The sequence below is a fragment of the Saimiri boliviensis genome, chromosome 3 (assembly GCF_048565385.1).
Source record: "Saimiri boliviensis isolate mSaiBol1 chromosome 3, mSaiBol1.pri, whole genome shotgun sequence".
Lineage (NCBI taxonomy): Eukaryota > Metazoa > Chordata > Mammalia > Primates > Cebidae > Saimiri > Saimiri boliviensis.
Genome location: NC_133451.1, coordinates 82,171,399 through 82,186,542, shown reverse-complemented (window position 1 = coordinate 82,186,542; position 15,144 = coordinate 82,171,399). Strand labels below are relative to the sequence as shown.

The 15,144-nt window shown below is 38.6% G+C and overlaps 1 non-coding gene across 1 annotated transcript; it reads right to left on the bottom strand.

Moving 5' to 3' along the window:
- Positions 1-5,825: 5,825 nt before the first annotated feature.
- Positions 5,826-5,928, bottom strand: LOC120363766 (U6 spliceosomal RNA). Its single transcript, XR_005579213.1, has one exon. It is a non-coding gene; the product is annotated as a U6 spliceosomal RNA (small nuclear RNA).
- Between the last annotated feature and the right edge of the window lie 9,216 nt (positions 5,929-15,144).

Sequence of the window (15,144 nt, the reverse complement as noted above, 5' to 3'; positions counted from 1 at the left end):
GGTCGGGGCCAGGGGAGGGGAGGGGCAGCAGGGGATGGGGGAGGTTTGGGAAGGGAGAACACTGGGGAAAATGCCAGATGTAGGTGATGGGGAGACGGAGACAGCAAACCACCAAGGCATATGTGTACCTATGCACCAATCCTGCAGGATGAGCACATGTACCCCAGAGCTTAAAGTACAATCTAAAAAAATAGTTGTAATAGACATAAGCGGAAGAGGTAGAAGTTCACATGCATGTTAGATATCCAGTTTATCCTTTACATTTTAATAGTCCTCAATTAATAAGCTAATTCAGATAATAAAATATTTCTTCATAATTATATAAGGGAATTATAAAGTTATTATCCCAGTTTGACTATAAAAAATGTGAGAAATTACTATATTGTGTGTTTGTGGGTGTGTTTAACTATGCAATACTACTTACTATATGCTAAGCATGATTCTAAGTGCTTTACAGACACTAATTTGCTTAGTCCTTATACCAATCCTGTGAGACAGGTCTTATGATTCTCCTCATTTTATGTTAAGACACAAGAGATGGAGAATAAGAGCACATGACCAGTGTGTGACAGGGCAAGAATTCTAACCCAGGCAGTCAGAATCCACAGTCCGTGTTCTTTACCACCTCACTATTTTGCGTTTCGACAACACAGTGTTAAATAGGGACAGAACATTGTGAGAACTAAATTTAGGATGCTAGCCAAGCAGGAGAAAAACCAAAGTGGCCACTTGCCAATCAGATGTTGTTTTGCTGCATCTGAAGCAACAAGACTTCTAGACATCTTTTTGTGGGAGTTTTAGTACAATCTTGTTTTCCCAGGCTCTGGTTTTGTAATCTCAGATAGCTAAGGGGGAAAAAACAGATTAGTTGAAAGAACTACACAGTCGCCTTCTTGTTTGTGTTAATATAAGATGGTTTAACATACGTGAATATTTTAACAGTTCAGCTTGAACAACAAAAAATAGCAAGGTTAGAATTATTTATTCCTTAGATAACAAGTCTGTTTCATATTTTGGGAAAACCATTGTTAGATATTTCATATCTTTTTTTTTTATAATGATTTCAGTAATGTCTACTAGAGGTAAAAGATGATGATGGAGTGAACTTTGAGCACAATTCCAGTTCCAAAGAAACCTTTCTTTCAGATTGAACTTTCGTGTGCCTAAGTAAAACTAGTTCTTCCTCCTGGAAGCCAAATAATTTTCCTTGCTACACTGGAAATGATCACAATTTTGTACTTTTGTATTCTTTTTTTTTTTTTGAGAGGGAGTCTCACTCTGTTATCCAGGCTGGAGTGCAGTGGCATAATCTCGGCTCACTGCAACCTCCACTTCCTGGGTTCAAGCAATTCTCCCACCTCAGCCTTCCGAGCAGCCTGGGATTACAGGGGCTTGCCATCACACCCAGCTAATTTTTTGTATATTTTTTACTAGAGACAGGGTTTTACCATGTTGGCCAGGCTGGTCTTGAACTCCTAACCTCGTGATCTGCCCATCTCAGCCTCCCAAAGTGCTGGGATTACAAGCCTGAGCCAACACGTCTCGCCCAATTTTGTATTCTTTTTCATTTATATGGATGCTCTATCCATCAAAACAGTATTTTCTTTATTGTGAGCGTATGATTGGGATTCCATTATGAGTGACATAGTAAGTATTAATATTAATCTCCTATTTCCAACTCCTAAAACTGTGCCTGGAACACAGGGGGTACTTAATAGTTGCTGAATTAATAAGTAATAGGAGAGTGGCAAAGGGAAAGGAGAAATTGGTCATTGTGTCTTGTTCAAAATACACAAATAAGTTAAATTTATTCGTATACCTTCATCATTCATATAAATATACAATACTGGTGAATAATAAAAGCTTTTTTATGCTCTAACACTACGTGTTAAGTAAAATTTTATTTCAATCAATATTATTCTATCTACTCTTTTACATTAAAGAAATGCTATTTCCACAAAGACATGGAGTCAACCTAAATGCCCATCAGTAACAGACTGGATAAAGAAAATGTGGTACATATACACCATGGAATACTGTGCAGCCATAAAAAAGAAAAAGATAATGTCTTTTGTGGGAACATAAATGGAAGCCATCATCCTTAGCAAACTAATGCAGGGACAGAAACAAATCACATGTTCTCACTTATAACTGGAAACTGGCCAGACATAATGGCTCACACCTACAATCCTGGCACTTTGGGAGGCCAACGTGGGCGGATTACTTGAGCTCAGGAGTTTGAGATCATCCTGGGCAACATGGCGAACCCCTGTCTGTACAAAAAACACAAAGATTAGTCAGGTGTGTTCTGTTTGGTTCCCTCCTGCAACCAATCAGGTTGGTCATGGCCAAGTCTTCTTTTGCCTAGAAGTATAACTTTGTAACTTCTCTTCAGAAACTTCTCTTCAGACGCTGATTGGTCACCTTCTGCAACTAATCAGACTGGTCATGAGATACTGCTTCATTTGCATATGGTGTACACCAAGTACCAATGGGAAGCCTCTAGAGGGTAGTTAAGTCCCAGAAAATTCTGTAACCAGACCCTTCAGCCACTTGCTCAGGCCCACTCCCACCCTGTAGAGTGTGTTTTCGTTTTCAATAGTATCTACTTTTGTTGCTTCATTCTTTCCTTGCTTTGTTTGCACATTTTGTCCAATTCTTTGTTCAAAATGCCAAGAACCTGGACACAATAGCTAGAGTTGAGAAATACTACTTTTAATTATATAATTATGCTGTCATTTTTTTAATTTGAAAAATGCATTGACTTGCTTTGTTGAGAAGAATTAAAATGGGCAGTGTTGTTTGTCTACAAATTGCATTGTATTTTTTCAAAATTACCTGATGTTGAAGTACATTCAAAATAATTGGATACAATAAATGCTGAACTTTTTGCACTACAAAGTCAAGAAGATGAATTATGTGTCTATGAATCTATGAACTCTAATAGTGTACTTTATCCCTCTTCCTCTTATCCTAGGCCCAGATCTCCAAGGGGAATAAACTATGTTAAAAACAAAAACGTAAAAAAAGGAAAAGTAATTTTAACTGACAACTGAATACCCTGTTTTCTACTTTTTACTTTTCAATAAGAGGTAGGGGTGTTTCAAGTTTTGCAGACTAGAGCTTGTCAATTTTAGTTAGGTTCAAATCTAGTTTCTGCAGTTGAAAAGTGAAATTAGAGAGAATTAGGTTAGTGTTAGATTTTTTAAACAAATTTGTTATTTACAGTTGAAATTAAATCTTAATATAATGCTAATGTTCAATGTGATTGATTTAGTATGTACTTCATATGCTCACTGTTTCTCTCCCCACCATTTTATTTTTCTCCATTACCATCATTAAAATCCAGCACAGGGAGAAGGGGATCATTAAATGTACATAATGGTTTCCTCCTCTCTCCTTTTCCCTTTCAACTCTCCCTTTTTTCTTATTCCTATTCTATTCTCCCCATTCTCTTTCCCTCGTCTTCCCGCTCTCCCTCCCTTTCCTGCATCTCTCCTTTTCCTTTAGTCAAAGAGAGAGAAGCAGACTTGGTATCTGGAAGTAGTAAAATATAACGATGGAAGAAGGCATTTCCTCATCACCATCACTAAGTTTTGTCACCACTGAAAGCTGCTAGAAATAGTCTGCACTTACCATTCTGATTTTTCATCTCTCATTATCTCTTATTTAATATTTTTAAACTATAAAATATTACGGGCACACAGAACAGCACATAACACATATATGCACAGTTTATTAACTGCCACTAACTATTCATCTGACTAGCTTTTGGATACTACACCCTTCCCTCTGATGATCCTGCTCTGACACTAGTCACAATAACTTAATTATAATTACTATATTGATCACTACGTTTTATTTTTCAGAGTCCCATTTAGTTCCTTTTCAAATCTGCTTTATCTTTTAAGTCTCTCCTATTTTAAAGCCTCCATTTAAAATAAATTTTGCAGCCAGGCACGGTGGCTCACACCTGTAATCCAAACACTTCAGGAGGCCGACACAGGCAGATCACCTGGGGTCAGGAGTTTGAGACTAGCCTGGCCAACAAGGCAAAACCTCGTCTCTACCAAAAATACAAAAATTAGCTGGCAGTAGTGGCGCACACTGGTAATCCCAGCTACCTAGGAGGCTAAGACAGGAGAATCGCTTCAACCCAGGAGGCCAAAGTTGCAGTGAGCCGTGAGCCCCACTTGCATTCCAACCTGGGCGACAGAGCAAGACTCCATCTCAAAAAGAGAAATTAAATTAAATTTGCTATTTTTTATATTCAATACCTAAACTCTTGCTACTTTTATATTCACTACACAATAAATCCAGGAATTGCAGTCTGAACAGATCTGGTTCTGCTTTCCACTGCTCCTGCTGGTGCTTACTCATTGTGCGTTGTGAGCTCTTATTCTCTGGAAGTTTATCCATGGAAAGTCATTGAGGCCCATATAAAAGTTGCGCTTCTTCACAGAGGATTTGAGTTTTCTCCCACCAATCTCCTGAAAACAGTACCATCTTAATTAAATTCTTAGCTTTTAATTAAGTTCCCACCAATAGAGTAAGTTCACATTGCAAACCTGCCTGTGGGGAAGATTCCATTTTCAAATTCTCGGGCAATATTTTTTTTTTTTTTTTTTTTTTGAAACGGAGTTTCGCTCTTGTTACCCAGGCTGGAGTGCAATGGCGCGATCTCGGCTCACTGCATCCTCTGCCTCCTGGGTTCAAGCAATTCTTCAGGCAAGATGTTTTAATTCCTCCCACCAAAAGCCAAGCTTAAAACAAGAACATTGTCTTGCTGCCTCTCCTGTGCTACAAGTTTATTTCGAATTCTCTTTCACTGTGTAGTCTTTTGTGGTCCCAACCTTATAGGAGGCTTCCTCCCGGGTTTTCATCTTGGACAGGGTCTAAATTATAGTTCCTCAGTAACTCCCACAGCCGTCAAAACAGAATCTGAAAACTACCAGGATTACGCAAAACCAACTTGGGTATTCACTTACCTTCTAGTCTGCTCACTTTTCTTGTGATTGTTTTAACTCAAAAACAAAAACAAAAACAAGGTAAAATTTTACTGAATAAAAGCACAGAGCAGTGCAATTATCCTGAATATACATAAAAGCTTGATAAATTTTTCACAGCTGAATACTTCTACATAACCAGTACCTACATCAAGAGAAAGAACATTAGCAATCCCTCCCTTGATCTCCTTTGCAGCCACTAACTCCATCAAGAATTATATTCTGACTTCTAACAGATGTAAGTTATATATGTATGTGTGTGTATTTGTGTTTTGCCTAAAATGGCAAAAATTTTCACTTCTACTTGTTTTATTTTTTTTTTATGTTGTCCACCTGATTTTTTAAGATTTATTATACTTTAAGTTCTGGGGTACATGGCAGATCTCACAGGTTTGTTATATAGGTATACATGTGCCATGGTGATGGTTTGCTGCATCCATCACCCCATCACCTACATTAGGTATTTCTCCTAATGCTTTCCCTCCCCAGTCTTCCCACCTTCTGCTATTCCTCCCCTAGCCCTTCACCCCCAGGGCCCCGGTGTGTAATGTTCCCCTCCCTGTGTCTGTGTGTTCTCATTGTTCAACACTCACTTGGGAGTGAGAACATGTGGTGTTTGGTTTTCTGTTCTTGTGTCAGTTTGCTGAGAATGATGGTTTCCAGTTTCATCCATGTCCCTGCAAAGGACATGAACTCAACCTTTTTTATGGCTGTATAGTATTCCATGGTGTATGTGTGCCACATTTTCTTTATCCAGTCTATTGACTTGTTTTAATCTGTGCAGATTCTATACTGTTTTGTCAGCCCAGTGATGCATTTAAAAATAATAGCATTTTCTTTTTTAAAAAATTTTAATTTACAGGGGCCATGCTAGTCTTCTCTGTATTGTTCCAATTTTAGTATATGTTTTGCCAAAGTGAGCATGTTTTCTTATATTATATCTAGTATTTTTAGTTGTTTTCAGCACAAAGATCATTCAAAGAATCTAATCTTCTGTACGGGTTGGTCAATGGCTTTCTTGTTGTTAAATCCAATGGACTTTTCTTAGTCCTTCTCTTAATTGCTCTCTGTGTATCACTTCTTTTTCCTGAAATACACTCTTCCCTGGCTTTCATGATCCTACACTCCTAGATAGTCTCTTGTTGCATTGATTTTATTAAGCAATTATTTACTGTAGTTATTTGAATAAATGATGCTCTCCTACTCCTTGACTGTAAATTCCTTGAGAACAGAACTTTTATCTTAATCATGAATACAGTGCTCAATATTGTGCTAATTCATTCTATCAACCAATATTTAATGAATATGTTCTATCTGCTAGGACCGTTCAGGGGCTGTATAACAAAATTTCCAAGGCATTTAAGGTTCCTATTGTCCCGGACCTTAAATTTGTTAGGGAACATTGTAGGTACTCAAAAAGGTGTTAAAATGAGTAAAACAATGAAGAGTAGCAAGAGGAAAGAAGAAAAGAGGAAAACTGTCAGCCACAAAAGAGGATAAGGTTATATTTAGAAGAATGGCAATAAAAATGGCCTCAAGAGAAAGTGTTAAAATTAGCTGCCTAAGGTAGGTATTCTAGAACCAAATCTAGGTTTAGAGTGTCAGATAGTGGCTGCGATGAGAATAAGCCAGCTTAACTGGAGTAGGAAAATTTAGAAATAGGAAGCTAAACCATCTCCAACTGCTTTTGAATATCTTGTTTTTTTTTTTTACCGCTCTGTGTACATACCTTATTTAAGGGCATTGACAAATAAGTGAAGATAATGACAATGACTGTGAGAAGTACATTTCATCATTCTCCACATCCAAGCATCTCCCTCAAAGGACAGGGACCTGTTCTCTCTCTCTCTTCCTCTGCATTTCAAACTTCTCTTTTATTACTTCTTCAAACAGTTACACTTCTGCTTCTCACTTATGTGTGTCTTCTCATTGTCAATTTCTATCTCTTGGCTCTCTGGAGTATCTTCTTCTCTGTATTTTTCTATTTATATTCCCCTCACTTTTTTCCTTCCCATCACTCCTGTGCCTTTATTTGTCTTGGTAAACTCTTTAATTTTAGGTATTGAAAGTTCAGTTCTTGACATTTTCACTTCTATTATTCTTCTTCAGTGATCATAGCCAGTTTCATGATTTAAACTAGCAACTCTATGTGGCAGAATTCCAAATCTGACTTTCTAGCTCCAACCTTTCTTTCTCTTTTATCGGTCTAGTCAACCACCTCATCAAGAGTTTAGGAACCCCTGCCATATTGGTTGAATTTCAGTGCTCTATGTAATATCATAAAAGTTCACAGCATATGAACATTCTTACCAACATTTACAAAATAGATGGCTCTTGAATTTATGTATGTATCTTGTTGACAAAGGCTAGCATTTTCATAATCTGCATTCCTGTCCCCCACAAGTCACCACACAGAATGTGAAAAATAAACATCAGTGGCTTTAAAAGGTGATTTGCTTAAATAAAAAATTCTTAAGAATTTAAGCCTTTACCTACTTTATGTTTGTTTTGGTCTATGATGCTTTGACGTTCATAAAAAACCCTTAAAGGAATACTATGATTTTTATTCTGTTGATATATATATAGTGTGCATTGCAAAGCAGAATTTATTAAAGTGAAAAAGTAAAGTATAAACTTTTGGCATATCAGCTCTATTTTAAGATTAGCACTCCATTCATTGTGAATATGAAATTACAGAGAAAGAATAAGAGAAAATTGACCCTATGTCCTAAAAATGCTAAAATGTTGAAATAAACTTTCCTGACTAGTTGATATATGCACTAAACCATTCTATAACTCAGGTTTCAACAACCTGGTTATTCCTTAAAATGCTATGAAGATAAAAGGGAAACATGTCAACTTAAACTTCATAAGACACTTTCAAAACTGTTTGCAGCAACCTTCAGAAGTCGGACAATGAAACAAGTTTCTTGTGAATAAGTACATTTATTAAATTTGACAATTGGTCATTTGACTAGTTGAATCTTGACAAACTGACCTATGCTAAAAGATAAGCTTAGGCCCATTACAATTTTAAAGAGTCTATTTGAACAGACAGCAATTAACGAATCAGGTAGCCCCAAATCACAAGCAGTTTGGGCTCTACCAAGGAGGCATGAAGAGAGAAATTTTATAAGGGGTTAATGAGAGCAAAACAAAGAAACTATTTTAGGTGGAAAGTCTCTAGTTAGAGGTTAGTTGAAGGTTTCTGATTGGTACAGCTCCTAATTAGAGCTTTGTAGGCAGTTTCTGATTGGTTGAGTTATTCTGAGTTGGGTTTCAGTTTGCTTATGTAGGAATCCAGAATGCAGCCTAACGGCCTCCTCATTTTTCAACATCTATAAAAACAGGCAGATAGAGGAAGGCCATCCTGTTTAGATTTTCTAAACCACCTTGGATCACAGAATTAGATGAGGTTGGGAAAGCTGCTAGAGAGGATTTGCCATGGTCAAGGGATGCAATGAGTAGCTCTGTGTCAAAGGCTGTAGTCTAGCTGGGGCCAAATGGGAGTCAAACTCAAACATGTAATGGGCTTATGACACCAATGAGAGCCAAGGAGAGGCAGTCTCAGCTAAGCAGTCACTAATGGGCAGTGATTAAGACAGTGAGAAGCCAACGCAGCTGACACCAGGTTTAGTCTTAAAGAGTAAAGGTCAGCAGGGCAAGTATACAGCCAGAAAGAGCACAAACATTTCTCCAAAGACTAGAGATAACAGAGAGGAGTTCAAGGAGAGCAACCGAGCCTGAAGATTTCACCTTCATGGCAATGTTGAGAGGTTGATGAAGCTGCACACCCCTTTTCCATATACCCACATGCCGCCTTGAGGAGAAAATTAGGGGAATGGATGAACCACCTAAGATACCAAAGATTTTTATCAGAGAGGGGCTAAACAGCACCCACAAAGTAGTATTTAAATTATCAGAGTGGACTAAGATTTGAAAGAGATTAGATATTTACAATTCTTCCCTTAGTTACAAATTGGAACTATGGGCCTTAGAAAGCCAGATTAATCACAGATGAAATAAATAAATTGTATTTCCCATTATATATATCCAAATTGTAGTCTGGATAAATTGAGGTAAAATTTGTGATCTTGCTGTGTTTATTGTTCAAGTTATTTATATTATTTTTTTATCTTCTTGATTGTCAAAGACAGAATATATTAAATAATTTCATTTCATTACATTTATCTTTCTATCAATTTGTCTTGTATGACTCATAATTTTTGTTTTATCCTTTTAAGTATTACTTTATTTATAAAACACAGCTTTATTATTATCACCATAATTATGCCTATCATTTATATAAGATAATCATTTTTTGTCAAACTTGCTTTTTGCTTAAAATTTTACTTTGTTAGTATATTGTCACTCCTAACTTTCAGTTTATTTGTTCTTTCTTTACTTTAAAATGTTGTGTGAACTTTTGCCTAAGATATGTCTCCTGTAAACAGCACATGGGGTTTTGGTTTGTTTTTTAGATGGAGTTTCACTCTGTCACCCAGACTGGGGTGCAGTGATGAGATTACAGCTCACTGAAACCTCTGCCTCCTGAGTTCAGGAGATTCTCCTGCCTCAGCCTCCCAAGTAGCTGGGATTACAGGTTTGCACCACCATGCCCAGCTAATTTTAGCATTTTTAATTGAGATGGGGTTTCATCATGTTGGCCAGGCTGGTCTTGAACTTCTGACATCAAGTGATCTGCTCCCTTGGCCTCTCAAAGTGCTGGAATTACAGGTGTGGTCCACCATGCCTGGCCTGTATAATTTAATACTAGAATAAAGTGTTAGACATTTCCCACTCTCCCTATGTTCATTAAAAACATTACCAGGCTTCTATTTTCCCAGCCCATTCTGGGTCTTTGTCAACATCACCTGGGATTTCTATACTCAGACAATATTGCTAAAACATTAGCATGGCTTACATTTTAAGGGTTTTTCCTTTCCAAGTTATTTTTCTTATTTTATATTTTTATAGTTTACATTTCTTGTTTTTGTATTTTATGTCTTCTGTAGCTGTAGTTACAGTTAGATACCTATATTTAAATGGTTTTGAAACTAACTGCCAGTTCTTTTATGAGGCTGACAGTTTCTTGTGTTTTCAATTTTGAATCTGCTAGAGTTTATATATTGTTTTTTTAATTTGAGGTAGTTTACATGGGTGGTATGATAAATTGCTGAACTGTTGCATAAGACAGAATAATTTTCTGTTGCCTTTATGCAAGAATAACAACCTGGGTGGGTATAAAATCATTTGCTTACAACTCTTCTCCCTTAAAATCTATGGAGAGTCATCAATGTCTTATAACACTTTGAGCTACAAAGTAACCTGAAGACAAACTGCGTGTGTGTGTGTGTGTGTGTGTGTGTGTGTGTGTGTGTGTAACTTTTTCTGACTGGATGCTTTGTGAGCTGCCTTGATAGTATAAACTGAACAATCTCTCTCCCTTAATATTTCCTGCTATTCAGTAATTAGTATTCCAGGTGCTTATTCCTATTTTCAGTTCAAGCATATATGGAATTTAATTTGGATTATTGCAGATTTAGAGTTTGGGTTGTTTACTTTCTGTCACCGCATCATTTTTATTCCGTGACCCTGTTACCAGTGCCCTGTGTTCTTGAGATCTCCCATGAGAGAAATCAAGAGAGATCACCAAACATAGCAACAAGAGTTTATTCAGCTTGTGCACAGGGGAGTTAGCACTGAAAGGAAAAGGGAATGGGCTAATCCCCGAGGGTAGTGTGTGGGTGTGTTTTATAGGGCCTTTCTACAGGGAAGGATTACATCAGGGCACGTATAGATGTTTTTCTAACATTTGTGCAGTGACTCAACATTCTTCTTCATACATTGTATGCAGCATTAGCACTATAAATCTCTACCCCAGGCATGATTTGTAGCATTAAAATAAGGAAGAGGTAACTATAGGTTGGAGTCAGTCTTCAGAGGCCTGGGGAAGTCCCTAGCCCCCTGAAGTAAGAACTTGCATTTAATGACTTCTTGGATCTGTTGTTACTGATTGCCTGAGAGTTAGGTAAGGTAGACCTTCAGTAAGGGGCTTTTGCTCTTTTCCTCCAGATCATTTTCAAACAGGAAACCAACCCGCCTGTTTTTCTCAACCTTATCTTCTGCATTCTGGGAAACCGTTTCAAGAGTCTCATGAAAATTACTAATTAAATATTTTACAATGCTAATCTTGCTCTTTACCATCTCCAATGAAGACTTTAATTCTGATATCTATTTTTGCTTTCCTGGAAAGTTGCTCATTTTGATTAACATACCATACCAAAGCTGAATGTGCATCTCAGCATGGCTTCATAGAGCCCATGGGTTTTTGCATCTTAATGAAGAAAAGTGCATGTTTTCTATAGGTTGCTTCTGTTTTGCAAAGAAAATCCACTGGCATGCTCTTAACTCTGAACTTTCATAGTAATTTTGGTATGTATCCTTTCTCCCTCCCCATGACACAGAGCTATCAGGGTATGTTATTTATTTGTTGGTTGAGGGATATAAAGAATGTCATCCACCTCACTATCCACTTGGGTGCTCCAAGATTTTCTTTCTTATCTAGACCTCATTTGGAGGTGGCTGTGAATGTCCTAAGCCAGTGTGTACTGTGGCTATGCTGGACTGAAATGGTATCTCGTATCTGTAATTGTTGGATGGGAATTTATTTTTAAAAATCTGAAGTATCCTGCAAATGCAATGTATGAAAATGACAGTACCCTGCAAATACATGGTTCCCAGTGCCATAAGAATGCTGTATACCCATATTGACTCCCCTTTACTCCTTATAGTCCTCTCTCTTGGGACATGTAATCTCTGAGTGGGGTATGTGAAATAGTGGAAAGCAGAGTTGGCTACCGAACTTGCAGGGCCCAGTGCAAAATGAAAATATGGGGCCCCCAAAGTAAAGGTGTTGTTAAAGGTACTAAGACACAAGCATTTCCCTGTCTTCTTCAGTCTCTCTTTGGACCTATCATGCTGGATTTTTAAATTTGCTATTTAATGTCACACACCTTTGGGCACAGGCACACTTGCTGGACAAGTGCAGACCTCACAGGTGCTGGTGCCTACCCTGCAGTCCACTGCCACACTAATGCACCTTGTCCTGGTTGGGCGTGGGAAAGCCAATCCCCCCTTCTCATGTGTCTTCCTTCCCAGCCCAGAGCACTGGGTGACTGCCAAGGGGTTACAACCTGTCAGAGGTGCTCGGTACCTGGATTGGGGTGAGTAAGAAGCTCTCCCTAGCCAATCCCCACCTGATGTACCACAGCACCATCAGCCTAGGGCAAAATAGCTCCTGCCATGCCTTACCCAATATGCCTCTGGGCAGCATGCCCAACCTCAACATCTGTGAATTTGTGCCCAGGCCCTTGCCAGGGGAGGAAGCTGGCAGTGGTCACCAGGCAGGAGTGCGGAGAAAGAAGCTGGGTGGGTTCTGCAGTGACAAAGGTCATGGGGCTGGCAGCTGAGAGCCTGTCCCAGGAGGCAATAGACGGGACCATGTACACCTAGGCATCAAGCCCCAGTATGTGTTCCATTGCCCCATCAGACTTCACTTTCCATCCTCTTTTAAATGCTTTACAAATCTGCTTATTTTGAAGAGCTGTTCAGACCTTTTGTCTTTTTCTGTGCCTGCAAGGGCATTTTACTAAGAAAGTTAAGATAAAGCACACAGATGATTCTTCGCCTGTTGATATTTTCACTCACAATGCTATTTAGACCTTAAGAAAGGTAAAGCAGACTCTTTCCTTTCCTTTCAACTACTCTGTACTGGTGTATCCAGCACCATGAAGCCCTGAGGCCTTCTCTATTCACTGAAACGGGAGAGCAGACAGGTACAGTATAAGGAAGTAAACGAGTTTTTTGTTTTGTTTTGTTTTGTTTAATAGCTGGCTCTAGAATTCTTTTAAGATGATGGTCTGTCAAGTAAAAAAATATTTTCTAAGCTGCCTGGGGTAGAAGGTGAAACTTAAACGTTACTTGAAGTGCTAAAAGTTGCTTGCTTGCTGAATTGAAGTGCATGAAACAAAGACAAATTTGTCTTGCTGGAAGTGGGAATGAAAATGTGTAACAGAAAGGGATTCTCCCCGAGATGACAGAAAGCTCTATGCTCTGGGTGATCTTTCTGTCTCTGGGAGATTCAAATTTACAGAATGTGGGATAATTTTTTTTTTCTGGGGTGAAAACACAGAATCTTAAAAATAAAAGTCAACACACTTCTCATTTCCAGTAATTCTTGTCCTTTAGCTTCACTGCTTCAGGGAAAATGCAAATAATGCTGAGAACAAAGAAGTCTTTGCTTAGCTTTACTTTCAAAGTAGACCAAAGACAGGAAAAAAAGAGTGCAGTAGAAACAATAATCTGGAAAGCAAGGCTTTCACTTGCAAGAGCCAGGCTAGTTCAGAAAGGAAAGGAAAAAAAAAAAAAGACTTGTGATTCTAAGAAGCTAAGAAACTACTAAGGACTGAAGGGGTTCAGGTTATGCCCCAAAAACATGCCACTTTGGTATAAGGATTATTTGAGCTGAAGGCAACTGAGAATCAACAAATGCAGGAGGTGTTCTCTGCTCTCCTCCTGCTTGCCTAAAAGTAGGGAATAAATTTCCCTTGTAAAGGTATCATCCTGTAACTGAACTCAGGTCTGGATATTCACAGTTTCAAAAGCCTGACACATGAGAGGCGAGGTGTGGTGAAAGGACAGCAGCTTTAATAAAATGCTAACAGTTGAGGAGATGCCCGGACTCAAGTCTCAAAATGATACCCCAAATTTTAAGGCTGACTGAAGAGTTTTATAAAGGGGAAACCTCGTATGGGAAACATGGAGGAATTGTGGAAATAATGTCTGCATGCCAAACATGCAAATCTTCATGTCATGTTCTGATGGCTATCTTGAGTTATTGTCCACCTGGAGAACTCACTGGTGCCATCTTGACTGTGACAGGTTGTAGATTAACCACCTTGAGGTAATCCGTAGCTGGGTCTCCAGGCCTGGGCTGTTTCAATATTAGCCCCTGGAATTTCTAAGCAATCATATAATTAGACAAGCACGTGTATGTTGGTCATAGGGTCATGGTATAAGGGAGTGTCCTGGGGGAAGGAGAGAAAGAAATGGAAAAACAAAAACAAAAGCAAAAACAAAAAACATTTTAAATGCACTTTAAGACTATTGGGAAGGGCTTTAAAATACATTTTAAACCTGAGACTCTTGGTTACAACTCCCCACTGTCAAGTTCCACTACATTTCTATGGAAAGGGGATGATGTGCTCCATCTAGCTACTTCCTGCTGAAACAGGGTGCAGTTAAGTGGCAGTGGAATGGAACCTCACCACTTGGAGTGGAAAATACTTTTGAGTCCATTGGCTTACAGAGAGATCTGCTAGGGCATCATGGTGAGTATGTAACAGCAATATGGTCTACAGCAGAAGAATAAACCTATCCCTTTAATCATGGCTGAAATTATGAACAACTTTTTTTCACCAGGAGCTACCTGATCCAAACCATGAGGAGAGTCATTGACTTAGGATATTGTGGGATAAGACAGCATTAATTTGCTTGTGCATGTCTTAGAGGGCTGAGGATTTGTTTCCAGAATTATCTAGGATGTACACACACTACTCAGTCTTAATTATAGTGCACGTTTCCCACTGTCAATTGTGCTTGAAGCTCCTATGGGAATATGACAACAGGTTGGCTAAATGTACATATTTAACAGGTTGCAGGAGGGGCTGTGAATATTCATGAAGGTGGTCCTGACACATGTGCATTGAACAAATATGCACATAACATCTGACTCATGTTCATTTTGGGGTGAGACTTAATATTTAGATGCAATAAAATTAGGCCCTATACATTAAAAGTTCTCTTCAGGGCAGAAAGGCACGCAAGTGTGCAATTTCTGTAAATCAGCTAGAACTAGTCCCTGGTCGGTGGTCTTTTATCAGGTTAAAGTTATTAAAGTCAGTCTTGTGTCTAATTAAATCTTAGTTAGAGCTTGTGGAACGGGAGCTGGGGGCCAGTTAGCTTATCTTGAGGCCAATGCCTGTCCAACTGCTAGAGAAAAAGAAAACCCTTGTGGCAGCTAGAAGACAGCTTACTCTAAGCGTAAGGGTGTCACTTAGCTCTTGCCTGCATGGTC